Genomic DNA, 13,959 nt, shown 5'->3' with positions numbered 1-13,959 from the left:
TCTGACACACAATTCAAATAAAGCTTTCCTCTCAGCTTGTTCAAGATCACAGTGCTTCATTGCTCTACCTTAAAAAGCAGATCATATAAATCATTTTCACACATTCTAGAGAAGGCTGAGACAGTCGCTGAGCTAGTAGGTATAAAGGTACTACTCCTTTGTAAATCAGCATCAATGCTAGCAGTATTATTAAATACCAGTTTAAGATCTAAAATCCTAATAAACAGACATAAATCTGTACGACAGTAATTTTGTAGCCCATTACTGGAGAGAATAAAGCTTAACCCTTTTTCTAATATTTCTAATTCAACAGCACTCCCCAAAAAACATCACACAAACAAATCCTACAATTATACCAGTCCCCAAAAAACATCATGGAAACAAATGGTACCATTATACCACTCCCAAAAAACATCAAACAAACAAATCCTAGCATTATACCACTCCTCAAAAAACATCACACCAACAAATCCTACCATTATTCCACTCCTCAAAAACATCACATAAAGAAATCCTACCATTAACCACTGCCCAAAAACTGTCACACAAACAAATCCTACCATTTTACCACTCCCAAAAAACATCACACAAACAAATCCTACCATTATAAACTCCCCAAAAAACATCACACAAACAAATCATACCATTATACCGCTCCCCAAAAAACATCTCACAAACAAATCATACATTATATCACTCCCCAAAAAACATCACACAAACAAATCCTACCATTGTACCACTCTCCCAAAAACATCACACTAACAAATCCTACCATTATACTACTCCTCAAAAAGCATCACACAAACAAATCCTACCATTACTCCACTCTCTAAAAAACATCACACCAACAAATCCTACCCTTATACCACTCCCCAAAAAAATCACACTAACAAATCCTACCATTATATCACTCCCCAAATAACATCACACAAACAAATCCTACCATTATACCACTCCCCCCCAAAAATCTCACAAACAAATCCTACCATTACATCATTCCCAAAAAAAATCCCACGAACAAATCCTACAGTTATACCGCTCCCCAAAAACCATCACACAAACAAATCCTACCATTATACCACTCCACAAAAAAATCACACAAACAAATCCTACCATTTTACCACTCCCCACAAATCATCACACTAACAAATCCTACCATTACACGACTCCCCAAAAAACATCACATAAAGAGATTCTACCATTAACCACTGCCCAAAAAATGTCACACAAACAAATCCAACCATTATACCACTCCACAAAAAAGTCAGACAAACAAATCCTACCATTATACCACTCCCCAAAAAACATATCACAAACACATCCTACAGTTATACCACTCCACACCAAACATAACACAAACAAATCCTACCATTATACCACTCCGCCAAAAAACATCACACTAACAAATGCTTCCATTATACTACTCCCCAAAAAGCATCACACAAACAAATCCTACCATTATACCACTCCCCAAAAAACATCACACCAACAAATCCTACCCTTATCCACTCCCAAAAAAAATCACATAAATCCTACTATTACACCACTACCCAAAAAATGTCTCACAAACAAATTCTACCCTTATACCACTCCCCAAAAAACATCACATAAATCCTACCATTTTACCACTACCCAAAAAACATCACACAAACAAGTCCTACCATTATACCACTCCCCAAAAAAGTCACTCAAACAAATCCTACCATTATACCACTACCCAAAAAATGTCTCACAAACAAATTCTACCATTACACCACTCCCTGTAAAATGTCTCACAAACAAATCCTACCATTACACCACTCCCTGTAAAACATCACACAAAGAAATCCCAACATTACACCACTCCCCAAAAAGCATCACACAAACAAATCCTACTATTATACCACTCCCCAAAAACATCACACCAACAAATCCTGCCATTATACCACTCTCCAAAAAACATCACAAAAACAAATCCTACCATTATACCACTCCCCAAAAAAATCACACAAACAAATCCAAAAATGATATAACTCATCAAAAAACATCACACAAACAAAGCCTACCACTATACCACTCCCCAAAAAATGTCAAACAAGCAAATCCTACTATGGTACTACTCCCCAAAAAGCATGACACAAACAAATCCTACCACTCTACCATTCCCCAAAAGGCATCACACAAACAAATCCTACCATTATTCCACTCCCCCAAAAAATCACACAAACAAATCCTACCATTATTCCACTCCCCAAAAAAATCACACAAACAGATCCTACCATTATACCACTTGCCAAAAAAGTCACACAAACAAATGCTACCATTATAGCATTCCCAAAAAAAAATCACACAAAGAAAATCCTACCCTTGCACCACTAATCAAAAAGCATGATACAAACAAATCTTACCATTGTACCACTTTCCAAAAAGCATCACACAAACAAATACTCAAAAATCATCACACAAACAAGTCCTACCTTAGTATTACTCCCCAAAACACATCACACAAATTCTACCATTATGCCAATCCGCACAAAATCACACAAACAAATCCTACAATTATAAAAAAAGAGTTTTGACTTGAAAGCTTGACATTAAACTCTCTTTGTGGACCGTCGTGCCTTGGTTTATTTTGTTCTGTACTTCTTTGGAGAATTGTGGTTCATTTAGCTGTTTCCCATCTGTTTGTTTTGTGGTTGTCTGAACTGCTTTTGGGTGGAGCAGCAAGTCATTTTATTTTAGCCAGCCTACAGTACTTGAGTTTTCTTTACAATGAGTGGACTGTCTATGAAATAATTCTTGACCGTGGGTGAGAATCTCTTTATGCTGTTATCACTTTCTTCCAGGTTTTTTAGAAGTACTTCTTATACCAATAACACTAAAAGGGAAGAATGTCTGCACAAAATGTGTGAATTAGAAGTAGTAGTCCAGAAATATAAGAAATTTCAATGGCAGAGACTTTCCTTTACTGCTTATATAGAAATGAGAATTATACCCAGCGGACTCAGAATTACCAATATGCTGACTTATGGCAACAAGTACCCAGACCTGCTTAAAAAATGGCAGGAACTCAACTTGCAAACAAGTCTACAGTATATGGTATTAATTATTGATTTCTTTCAACAGATAGAACATAACTTTAGTACCGAGATTGCATCTGTTGAAAGTGAACTTGTAGTATGTGAAGAATTTACTAGCCTGATCCAAGAGTATCAGATTATCTTGGATTGATGGAAATATTTTGAAAATGTGCTTATTTCTGTAAAAAAGCAAAAACTGATTAGAGACATTAACGATTTAAAAAAATGGCCGCATTTTTTCATGGCCGAGAGAGAGATCTCAGTCTAACCATATTTCCTTTAGTGGAAGTGTATCCTCGTGTTCAGCTCAATTAAATTGTACTGAAGGATCAGACACATCTAATCTGAGAAATACAACAGAGCCTTCTTCACATGAGAACACAACTATGCATATAGATGTCGTCATGGCGCTTGACTCCTTTAGTAAAGACTCTGAGCACACCAAGTCTAATACAGTGTCTGGAACTGCTTGCTCACCAAAAAGTAAAGTAAATAATAGCAATTTGGAAATAGTTGGCATAATGAGTGATTTTTTTAGGAGCCAACAAGAAAATACAGGTATAACTACCACTACAACTAGTACCGAGAGGCAAAGAATGGAACAATCAGAGAGATACCTCACAGAAGAATGCTCACTATCCACAAAAATAATTGGGAGCAATACCGTGGGTAGGCCCAACAATGAGGAGCAAGAAAACTTTATAGGACACACTGTCATTAACCTGTCCACTTATAAATTCAGTGCTGTTGAATGAGAAATATTAGATAAAGGGTTAAGCTTTATTCCATCCAATAATGGGCTGCTAAATGACTGTTTTACAAATTTACATCTGTTTATTAGGAATTTAGATCTTAAACTATTATTTAATAATATTGCTAGCATTGCTGCTGATTTAAAAAGGAGTAGTAGCTTTATACCTTTTAGCTCAGACTGTCTCAACCTTCTCTATAATGTGTGAAATGATTTATATGATCTGTTTTTTAAAGGTAGAGCAATGAAGCACTACAATGTTAAAGAAGCTGAGAGGAAATCTTTATTTGAATTGTGTGCGAGAAATTATATAATTATTAAACCTGGTGATAAGGGAGGGAAACTGTTATTATGAATTATGAAAAATATCAACAGCTGATGCTTGAATTTTTAAGTGATATACATAAGCTTAGAATTATTAACAGCACTAATTTGAATATGATTTACAAAATTAAGTGTGAGCTCTATGATCAATTGATGCAGCTAGCCATTACACCAGAGCAATATAATTATCTGTATATCAAACACCCTGTATGCCCATTTATCTACTGTATGTCTAAAAGACCTATTGTCTTGGATGGACAGTGGGCCAATGCAGCCATTACCAAATATCTGGACCAACAACATAAACCTTTATTAAGACACAGTAGACCATTTATAAATGATACATGTAACTTTTAGGAGTAATTAGGACATTTTTTGATTGATAAGGATGTTACAGAGACACTTCTTGTAACAATGGACATTAAGTAGCTAACAGCTACGTTAAATATTGTGTTAGCTAGATGGGAGGAGTTGCATATTTTTGGCTCTAGAACAGATAGGTTTCAACATGGTGATCTAATTTTCTATAAACATGTTGTAGATGACATCATATTGTTGTGGACAGAAACTTGGCACACACTTGAAATGTCTGTTCAACAACTACATAATACTACTAACTTCCTTTGTTTTGACATGTGCTGTTCTGTTACTGAAATTAGTTTGTTGGATGTGGAAGGTATTTAAGATCAATGATATGATGCAAACTTCAATTAATAGGAAAGATGTACAGTCCACCAGATACGTCCATAACTCTAGTATGCATCCTAAACATGTATATAAAGGCATGGTAAAGAGCCAATTTTTTAAGAGCTAGTCGATTAAATATGACAGAGGATGGATTTAAATCAGAGATTAAAATTATGTCTCATGATTTTATACACAGAGGATATGATAGGAATTTATTAACATCAAAATCTAGCTAAACCATATTTACATAGTACCAGCACCTTGTCTGCTGACACTATTATAGGAAATGAACCTAAGAAATACAATTTAAGTTATGTGATGAAGTTTAATAGACACTTGTAACAGATTAGGAATATTATTGAAAGAAATTGGACTATCTTAAATTCTGATGTTAATGCCAAATGACTAGTAGGGAATAAACCATTTTTTATATATAAAAAAGAAAAGAATCTGAAACAGCTGTTATGCTATAAAGATCTTAAGATAGAGACTAAAGGAGCTCATGTTAGAAGTAAGAGTACAGTCCCATGCTATAATTGTGCATGTTGTAAGTGTATTAACATAGACACATAATTTAAACATCCTATTTCATAGACTAAATTTATTTTTAAGACATTTGGTACATGTAATAGTGAAAATATAGCTTAGTTAGTGAATTGTGTAAAATGTTCTAGCTTCTGTATAGGCAAACTAATTGTAAATTTAAAGAAAGAATAGCTTCACACTTGTCAGAAATCTGTAGGGGAGTTGATACTAATGTTTTAAGTCAACGCATTATAGATGTGGGTGATGACCACACATTCAAGTTTAAGGTACTCCAAATAATTTTTAATAATAAAAAGAGGAGTGGGACATTATCAATATGACAGAAAAGGCAGAATATAAATGGATACATTTTTTAGAGCAGATATGTCACCAGGTTTTAATAAAGTGAACAGCATTAAGACTATTTTAAAATATAAACAATCTTATGAATGATGCATTATTTTATTATTGTTATAATATGAGTTTACCTTTGAGCTGATACCAAACTGATTGTTAAATTTGTTTTTTTGTTTGATTGGTTGGCAAGGAATATTTATTGTATGGTTTTAACTGGAGTTGTATGTATTTGAAAAAGAGTTTTGACTCGAAAGCTTGACATTAAACTCTCTTTGTATATGAGCAATACAGGTCTGAGTATTAAGACTTTGGCAAGGCAGTGCCTTGCAAGTGTGACTCATTAGCAGTTCTTCAAGTTCATTTATTTGTTTAGCACTCCTGAGAAATAATTACACTAACTGTTGATATATATGGATGTACTTTTGTTCATTGAAAGTACACCTCTTTAAAACTAGAAAAGCCAAACTTACTTAAGCGAAAGTGCAGTTTAATGAAACTGCATTTTCATGAAATGCAAATAACCAAAAGCAAAAAAAAACCTACAATAAACAGTAACAACAAACTTTTGCAGGCCCTGCACTCTCCACACCCCCGCTTATTATATATTCTAACTCTGAGATGCACTACAGTGGGGAAAAGGGTACATTTCCTTATCCTCACTGTACAAGTTCCCGGAATGGCCAATAGGTATTTGGTTAAATGTATTTCACTAAAGTGCTGTTTTGTTAAACGGCACTTTCACTTAAGTAAGTTTGGCTTCTTTAGTTTCAAAGAGGTGCCAAAGGTGTAGGGTTCAACTCTAGAGAATGTGATATCTCTGTGAACATAGGTTTCCTTTCTGTCAATATTTTACTTGTATAAGTCACAGACTTGAGAAATAATTACATTGATTTATGATTAATAAATATGTATATATATATATATATATATATATATATATATATATATATATATATATATATATGGGCCCCTATCAGCATCTCAAATGCTGACAATATCGAATTTGATATTGTTGCATCAAGAATGCCGAAAAGGGAGAACATGAAATGGGTAAACAGAAATCTCCATAAGGGGAGATTTCCATTTACCTCAATGTAGTGCAGTCTCGGAGTTGGTGTATTTAAGTAGCGGGGGGTGTTTTTTTTTTTTTTTATCGGCATTCAAAAATGTAATAGGTCGATCATTTCAGTTCAACATTTGGTGATTCGACTTATTACATTTTTGAAATGCTGATATAGACCCAGATATATATATATATATATATATATATATATATATATATATATATATATATATATATATATATATATATATATATAGATATATATATATATATATATATATATATATATATATATATATATATATGTGTGTGTGTGTGTGTGTGTGTGTATGTATTTTTCTTTTTTTTTGCATAATCATTGGCATTGCACATCCAGAACTGTAAGTGATGGTCTTCACTGAATAACAATTCACCTCCCATGACAAAAACTCAAAATTTACTTTTACATGCACAAAGACTTAGATATCAGTCTCTCAAATGAGACTGCTGGCAGTGTGCATTAGTCAGCACTTTGGACGGTACTGAATGCAGAAAATAGATCTGTTATTTAACTTTCTAAGTTGCTCAACGTGTTAATGGGGGGGGGGGGGTGATCTAACTAACAGCCAGAACAGTGCAGGGTTTCTATACACATTAGGGATAGTTTACCTTTAGAGATCATAAAACATATGTTTCTTTCTGTACTTGAGCATGAACTACACATGTAATTTAAAATGTGAATGTTGCAACATATGTGTGTATAATGGGTGCTAAACAAAATAAATGCAATCTGTATCAGCTGCAGTACTAGTAGCACCAATTATAGTAAAACTACACTTGTATGAGGATGATGTTACAAAGAGAAATTATGCAAAAATATTATGTAGTACAATTAGCAACATAATAATTTAGGTAAATATGAAGAGCATATCAACACAGCTTGTAAAATATGCATGATCATGGCATCAGAAGAATATAGTTTTCATTACCCCAATTGTATTTTGAACTTATAAATGCTGTGTAGAGACTCATACCCCATAAATTCAAAATGTGTCCTTCCTCAATATGTGTTATAATTCAGTACATCATGATGTCAATGAAAACAGCAGGTCATTACAGAAAGTCAGTATTCTAAAAGTTTTTTTCTTTGTATGGTAGTTGGCATGGAGTGCTGCCAGTATGCAGGAATGGTTGTAAAGAATGGACACTTCATATCTTATAGCAAAATCTCAGGAAATAATTGCAGACAGACAAAGACTTTGCCTTTGACCATGCAAATAAGCTTGGCTTTGGCATGCATCAGTTAGTATGTTAGATAATTTAAAAAATCAATGCAATGGAAACTTTTTCACAAGGGTACATATTTGCATAAACTTATTATTCCAATAAAGAAATACCTCAAAGTGAAAGAGGTACTAGGTTTTCAAAGGGTGGATTATATCCAGTTTTTTTCAGAACTATACACCACAACTTCCACTCTGGGAGTGTCAGCTCTTCTGTGGCATTAGCAGTTAAAGTAAAAAAACATCTATCTTCCTTTTTGTCATGGGATGGATTTTAATCACTCACAGAGTTTAACTTTTTATGTGTCCCCAAGTTATTGTGTAGTACTTAAAATTTACATAAGGACAGTACTGAAAGATAACAAAATCATTGAGATTTTCAGGTCATGGCAGTACATCATATGACATTTAACTGAGTTACCAATATTAACAAGCAGTTGCTGTGGAGCATTTGTAAATAAACTGATCAGCCCATATGGCCAAGTCTTCCTGCCATGTTTCTCACCTAAAGTGGACATTGAAGAAATCATACAAACATTTCATTCTAGTTTATTTCTGTGTTTTCTGTCATGCAAATGTAGTTGTCTATCTTGTCCATCATTGTGCACAACCCAGTGCATGCATAGGTTCATAGGTTCATAAGTAGGTACTAGGCTATCTGCCCAAAGGCATTTATAAGCCTAGCAGGAATGTGTTGGCTTTCGCAGCCCCCTTAGATTAGTTCCCTGTGCCTCTGTCCAGCAGAGCCATTAAAGTGATACTTGGGGTAAACTTTCTGTTTCCCATCCACTCGTCAAGGTTTCTCTTGAAGAGGGTTAGTGAGGAGCTCTGCCTAATGGAGGTTGGAATCTTGTTCCAGAGCATGGGAAGTCTCTGGGACAGGAATCTATCCCTCCAGCACATCCTATTTATTGTTGTGGTGAGGTTTAGATCCCTTGACCGTGTGGCTTGAAGGGATATGGTTTTCTTTAGGTGGAGCATGTCCATCAATTCTGGGTTGGACGTGGCCTTGTATGTCAGGTAGAAATCACCTCTGAGTAGGCAGTATGCAACCGAGTACATCTGGAGGTTCTTCAGTCGAGCTGCATAGGGCATCTGCTTGAGGCCAGTGATCCTCTTGGTGAGGTACTTCTGTGGTCTTTCCAGTTGTTGCATGTGTCTTGTAAGGTACATCCCAAATGGGGCATTGTACTCTATGATAGGTCTGATGAATGATGCACAGAGGGGCCCAATGACCTCTTTTGATCTGAATGCAAACCCTTTTGTGATTATGTTGGCCACATAGAAGGATTTTCTAACCACTTTGGCAATGTGATTATCAAAGGAGAGGTTACTATCTACTTGGGTCCCTAGATCCCTTATTATGTCTTCCATATTTAGGGGGTTACCACCTATGTGGTAGTTTGTGTGTACTTTGTTTTTTCCAAAGGGAATGACTATGTACTTTTTTGGCATTTAGCTTGAGGCCATGGTTTTGACATCAGTGAGACCCGTTTGGAGGATGTCGGTGTCAGCTGGAGAGTCAATTATAGCCCCTAGTTTGCAGTCGTCTGTGAACTTGGTCAGCCATAGTCCTCCTGTGCTTGCCTGTACCTCTGAGAAGTATATTCCGAACAGGAGGGTTCCTAGGACTGAGCCCTGGGGAACGCCACTTGTAACCGGGTTAGAGTCAGACCTAGCTCCCGCAACTCTTATCATGTGGGTTTTGTCCGTGAGTCAGTTGGCAACCCATCTCATGACGTAGGGGTTTATGTTCAGGCTGGTGAGTTTGTCTATAATACCTGAGTGGGGAATGGTGTTGAAGGCCTTTGCAAGGTCTAGGTAGGCTGTTTGGACCGCCTTTCCTTTGTCTATAGCCTTGGTAACTGTATCAAAGACGTCCACCAGGTTTAGGAGGCATGATCTGCCCTTAACAAAGCCAAGCTGGGTAGGGTCCAGTGTTTGGAGGTTTCCAATGTCTCTGTTAATGAGATCCATGATGATGCACTCCATAGCTTTGCAGACCAAGCTAGTCAGGCTTATAGGGCAATAGTTCCTGGGGTCCGTTGTGGCTCCACCTTTGTGGAGTGGAATAACCATTGCTGTGCACCACTCTGTGGGCATGTAGCCTGTGGAGTGGCTGAGTTTAAACAGTGTGTTTAGGTGAGGGGTTAGTTCATCTTTGAGCTCGTGTAGGATGCAGCCTGGGACACCGCCCGGTCCCACTGATGCTGTGTTTTTGGCTTTGGAGAGGGCTTTTTTAACCTGAGTGTCTGTGATTTCAGGGGCACTACATTCTTCTGATATAGTTATGGGCCCTTTTGGGGGTGAGGGGGTGAAGTTTGCACTGAACCTTTCAGCCAGGATGTTGGCTTTATCGGTCGGTTCAGTGTATTTTGTGCCATTCTACACTAACTCCGAGCAGATCTGAGAATTGCCACTTAGATTCTTGACATAGCCAAAGAATGCTTTGTGATTATCTTTGGAGTCCATGGCAATTTTTCTTTCAAAAGCTAGCCTTGGATGATTTTATGAGGGAACGTAGTTTCTTGCTGATACTGATCAGGGATGCCTTCCCTTCTTGGGATTTTACTCTTTTCTGTACTAGTTTCCTCCTTCTATTGTGTAGATTGTTTATGGCAGGGGTCCGCCAGACTTGTTTCCTTTTCTTGGAGGAGTGAGTCTTGTTTTTTTTGGGATAGCATGATCCATGCATTCTTGCAAGTGCCTGTAGAGTGCATTAGTAAAGGATTTTGCAGCTTGGACAGCGTTATCCTTTAGCATGGGGGCTTTGAAACTTCCCACCTCAGTCTTAAGTAACGAGAAGTTTGCTTTTGAAAAGTTTTCACAGTGGTTTCTTTGACTAGGGGTTGTGGCAGAATGTGGATATCCAGAGTGATTAGTTTATGGTCATATTTAACCAGTGAGGGGTTGACCTCCTTTGTGGAACACCGGTCACCCATGCTGGTGATGACCAGGTCCAATATGTTGTCACCTCTGGTGGGGGTGTTGACCAGTTGATCCAGGACATTTGAGTTTATAAATTCTAGGAAAATGCTGGGCAAGGGAGTTTGTACTTGAGTAGTTCTCCCAGTTAAAGTTTGGGTAATTGAAATCACCCAATATTAGGGTGTTTGGCAGTGACCTTTATGTTTCCCAGTGTTTCCAGGAATGCAGAGTGGGGGTCCTGGGACATGGTGGATGATCTGTAGCAAGCTATAATTTGAATAGCAGTTTTGCTCATTATTAGTTGCACGTGGATGATCTCTGAAGCATCATGCTGTGCCACTAACCTGGAGATGTGGGCATCCTTGATGAATATGGATACGCCACCGCCTTTTGTATTTCAGTCTAGGTTTTGTGGCTGAAATGTATGGTATGAGTTGTAGCCTGGTAGTGCTGGGGTACTCTCTGGAGCCTTAAACCAGGTTTCTGTTACTGCACATATATTGATTTTCTCCATACTGAGGAGTGCCTTGAGTGCATGCATTTTGAGGTTTAGACTTCTGGCATTATGTAGCATTACCCTCAGTTTTTTGTTACTTGTGCTATTTATGGCGGTGGGTTTGTCTTTTGAGCCTTGCCTAAAAAAGGCACTATAGGGGTGGTAAGAGCCTTGGCCAGTATTCAAAAGCCTAAGGGTGACAGGTGCAAGCCATCTCTAGCAAAGCAGCGTGGCTTGTCGAGCATGTCATCCCAGGTTGACAGACACTGGATCCCCTTTGAATGACACCAGAAGCTTAGCCAATTGTTGAAATTGATAATTTTTTCTCTATACCGTGGTATCATTCTTGGTGAGGGCAGGATGCTACACAGGGTCATACTGGCCTGGGCTACATGATCAGAGAGCACCTCCAAGTCTCTTTTCATGTAGTCCAGGGAGGTACAGCTCAGGTCATTCACACCAACATGGACAATGGCAGAGTCATATTTCTACTTGTTCTGGAGTGACCTGAGTGCTTGTGTTATGTGGCGGATCCTGGCAACTGACAGGCAGCTAACAGTAACCTTCTCCTTGTTTAGCCTAGTGAGTGGGACGTCAGTGTGCCTGACTATAGAGTCACCTATTACTAGTGTGTTGGTATGTTATTTTGCCTTAAGGGCTGTGATTGTGTGGCACACTGTTTTGTGAAGTATGTGTTTCATGGTTTGTGTTGGGGGGGTGGAGGTTGCTTGGATGTCTGCTTTGGAGGTCTCTGTTGCTTCTGCAGATTTTTATTTAGAGCCTCCGAGTATGCTTTTGTGCATTTATGTGTATTTTTTGCTGGTGCTGGTTTCATAGGTCTATGTGAGACTGGTGGTGTGATGCAAGTAATTCCCTTCTCCTCTTGACTGCCTGGTCCAGTCTTGGGTTGAGAGAGCTTAGCCTACAGTTTGGCTGTATAATTGCATCTCTCGCATGTATTAGTGTTTGGTGGAAGGAGGAGAGGGTTGTCTGTGTACATGAGGCAATTGTAACATTGCCTCAAAATGCCCAGATTCAGCAGTTGGACCAGAGAGTACACCTGAAACTGCCCTTTGGACATGCCTGGATAGGTACAGTGAACTGTTTTACTGATTGGCTGGTAAGGTCGAATAGAGAGCCTTGTCCTTCTTTACAGTATGGGGGGGGGGTCTAGTGCTAAGGTTTATTAGTGCTTGCTATGAGTTTCGAGCAAGTGGTGGTATGAAAAGTGAATGGTTTGAGTGCTTAAGTTGAATGTTTGTCTAGTTCCAAGGGAAAAATTGAAGAGTAGACTTTGTGGAGCCAGGAATAGTTATACCCTAGCTAGCTGGCGCTGCCCGGCATGCAGAACCTTGCAAATGTGGGTTTTATAGCAGGGAAATGAAAGAGATAGAAATTAGCCCAAAATGGCCAATAAACTGCTAATTTCTGAGCTGAAACCACTCCTCCAGGGACAGATAGGCTGCTCAAAGCTCCCTCTCTCACAGTGAACAGAGAAACTTCCTTCTATCCAAGTAAGGTATGGGCAAACACAGAAACTAGTAACACAGCCTTGAATTCAGAACTAACCTGAAAACTGGACTAGACTATACTAGCTTAGAAAGGTGGGGAAACAAGTATATGTTTTTGTATTTTTTGTTTTTTTCAGAAAATAAAGCAGATGCAATCAAAAAAATACTTTAAATGCACAGAAATGGCTATCACACTTGAGTGTGTACCTACAACAGTTAAACAGGTAATTTAAACACAAAAATGACTTTGTTAACATGCAGACAGTAAAATAAGTACAATACGTAGCTGAAACAAGCTTTTTAAATCACAGAAACTCTAGAAAATTGGCATTTTAGGTGGAATTAGCTAAAGACAGCAAGAAAATGCAGAACAATGATACTTAATCACTCCAAAGTCTCTATTTTGTCTCTCTGCTGCTGTAGAACTCTGCAGGGCACCAAGCAAGATCTGAATTGGGTGCTAACCCCTTGCCATTTTTCCTGACATCTTTGAGAAGAAGTGGCAGGCAACGGTAAGTGCAACCCTATTTCAGGCATAAAGGTAGTGTCAGGAGGAGTATAACATTTTTGTTGGACTGCTCATTAAACATTACAGCTGACAGCTGCAGCATGAAAACTATGCTGGGTCACAATTAAAGGCTGAGGCTTGGAATAGCTTGACCAAGACTGTCACCAGTGCAACTGGCATCCCATGCACTGGTGAACAATGCTTTCACCATTACAGTGACTTGAAAAGTTACAAGCAGGACCTTCTTAGCTGATGGAAGGAATATTTTAAGACCCACAACCCATCTAAGTTGAGTAAATATACTAGCCCATTAGCAGGTAATACAATATCATGACTTATCAACCCAAAAAGGTGTTAATTTTTTTCTTCTTCTTCTTTTGTGAGTAGCTTCTGCAGTGATACAAGGCAATTTCAAGGCATCAGGAGAGATAACAATGCCTCAGAAAGGCACCTGGTAAGTACAGCTCAGGTATGTCTGATAGCTATTT

The sequence above is a fragment of the Protopterus annectens genome, chromosome 12.part0 (assembly GCF_019279795.1).
Source record: "Protopterus annectens isolate FY-2018-M chromosome 12.part0, PAN1.0, whole genome shotgun sequence".
Lineage (NCBI taxonomy): Eukaryota > Metazoa > Chordata > Ceratodontiformes > Protopteridae > Protopterus > Protopterus annectens.
The sequence above is the reverse complement of the archived record's forward strand: the minus strand, read 5'-3'. Positions refer to the sequence as shown.